This window comes from Sarcophilus harrisii, chromosome 6, assembly GCF_902635505.1.
Source record: "Sarcophilus harrisii chromosome 6, mSarHar1.11, whole genome shotgun sequence".
In the NCBI taxonomy this organism is placed as follows: domain Eukaryota; kingdom Metazoa; phylum Chordata; class Mammalia; order Dasyuromorphia; family Dasyuridae; genus Sarcophilus; species Sarcophilus harrisii.
In genome coordinates this window covers 167,817,916-167,820,278 of record NC_045431.1, presented here as the reverse complement: position 1 = coordinate 167,820,278, position 2,363 = coordinate 167,817,916, and the positions used below count along the sequence as shown (strand labels likewise).

Genomic DNA, 2,363 nt, shown 5'->3' with positions numbered 1-2,363 from the left:
AACATTGTTAAATGTTGAATACCTTTGAAATCAATGTACCAATGAGCATTGCATGATTCTAGAGGACTGATGATAAAGAATGCTACCTGTATCCTAATAGATGAGAGATTAAAGGAGACATCCACTTTTGGATCTGGCTAATATAATACTTTGTTTTTGTTTTTGTTTTTTGGCTATGTATTTTTACTACAACTTTTTAGTTATCTTTTTTTTTTCTCCAGTGGGGAGAGAGAGTAAGTAGGAAGAAATGTTTGTTACTTGGGATAAAAACAAACAAACAAAAAGGCACTACTAATCTTCTTGTCTTTCCAACATGGACTCTCCAACATGGACTATTTCATTCTTTTTTCTATTTTTGCTAATTTTCTAGGTCTGAAATAAAACTACAGAGTGTTTTTGATTTAAATTTCTCTTATTATTGATTTTATTCTTTCTTAAAAAATATAAAACAAAATGGTAATAATAGCTATAACAGCAGCAGCAGGACTGAACAGCATGACCAAGATATATGATTTTACTGAAGATCGGAAGGTGGAATTCAAGGAAGTCTTACAGCTATTTGATTGAACAGAAGCTGGAAAGATCTTAGACAGAATGGTATTGTGATATGATCCCTGGAACAGAACCCTACTAATTCTGAGGTGCTCAAGGCCTTAAAGAATTTTAAGAGTCATAAGATAAATGTGAAGGTGCAAGACTTTGAACATTTTCTGCCAATGCTGCAGACCATAGTAAAGAATAAGGGCCAGGACATATACAATGACTAGTAGAGGTACTTTGTGCATTTGATAATGAAGGGAAAAGCATGGTCAAGGGGTTGAACTATGACATGTCCTTATCAGTCTGGATGAGATGACAGAAGAACAAGGGAAAGTGTTATTCTCAGAACATGAGAACAGCAATAATTATACCAACTCTGAAGAGCTAGTCTGGATGTTGCTAAATGGATGAGAATAATTTCCCTTTCCACAAAGAATTCCTCTAACTTTCACAGTGAGAAAATAATCTTCTTGTCCCTAAGACAGTTAACTACATTTTCAAAACTACCAATTCCTATCATTTTGCTCTTTGGACTATTTACTCTCTCTTTCTACCAAACAGTGAGAGATTGTTTATATGCTCCTAAAACAATGGTAATAACAATTTTAATGGTACCAATCTCTGTAAAAATGGAAGTTAGTATTATTCACCCATCTTTTCTCTCTCACCCCTGAGGATTCTATATTAGATTCCTAGAAAAACTTAGATGAGAAATAGATAGCCTTAAGAAGCTATAAATAGTAACAAATTTCTGGGTTCCTACTCCAGATTTGGGGGCTTGTGAGAACTCTTTTTGGAAAGAATGGAAGAACAAAAGGGGAGGGATAGCTTGTGGCATTTCAGGTTGTGCCCTTTGCTTGCTGACCTGAGGCAACTGGGGGATACTCCTTCACTAATAGATTTAAAGATGAAAAGGACCTGAGAGACATCAGATTCAATCCTCTCATTTTTTATATAAGGAAACAAAAGTCTAGCAATATTAATCAATTTTGTTAAGGTTACATAGATTACAAGTGTCAAAATTGGCTTCTCTGCCTCTGAATGCCATCTTCATGCCATTAGCATGCATTATCTCTCTAGCCCATGATGATCTGATCCCTATTGCTCAGTTAGATAATGTTAGCAGCTTTTAGACAATCATCCCATTTTCTCAAGGTGTGACCTCAATTAATGCCTATGATGGGGAGGGGGGGGGGGGACAGGAGAGGGAGAGACAGAGAGAGACAAAGAAGAGACAGAGACAGTCAGAGAAAGACACACACACACACACACACACAGATAGACAGAGAAAGAGACAAAGACAGATACAGAGGAGACTGAGAGAGACAGAAACAGACAGTTGGACATAAACTGTGTGTGTGTGAGAGAGAGAGAAAGAAAGAGAAACAAGAAAAGAGAAAGGAAGAGAGACAGGGAGAGAGAGAGAGGAAGGAAAGAGAGAAGGAGAGGGAAGTTTTTAATCAACCCCCGGAAAGAGAGACAGAGACAGAGACAGAAACACAGAGACAGAGACAGAGATCCAGACACACACACACACACACACACACACACACACACACATAGATAGAGAAAGCCAGACCTGGAGACAGATACAGAGAAAGAGACAGAGAGAGATAGTGACACAGAGGTGGTCAGAAAAAGACTATATGTAAGAGAATGAGAGAGGGAGAGAGGAAAAGAGAGAAAGGGGGAGAGAGAGAGAGAGAAGGAGGGAGGGAAGGAGGGAGATAAAAGAAGAAAAGGGAGAGAGAGAAAAGGAGGAGAGAGGTTTCAATCATCCCCAACAAATACTACACAGTTCCATTTTTCTATTCATGCCTCCT

The 2,363-nt window shown here is 38.0% G+C and overlaps 1 pseudogene; it reads left to right on the top strand.

The window, feature by feature from the left end:
* Nucleotides 1-453: 453 nt before the first annotated feature.
* On the top strand, nucleotides 454-951 carry LOC100932722 (annotated as a pseudogene).
* The last annotated feature ends 1,412 nt before the right edge of the window (nucleotides 952-2,363 follow it).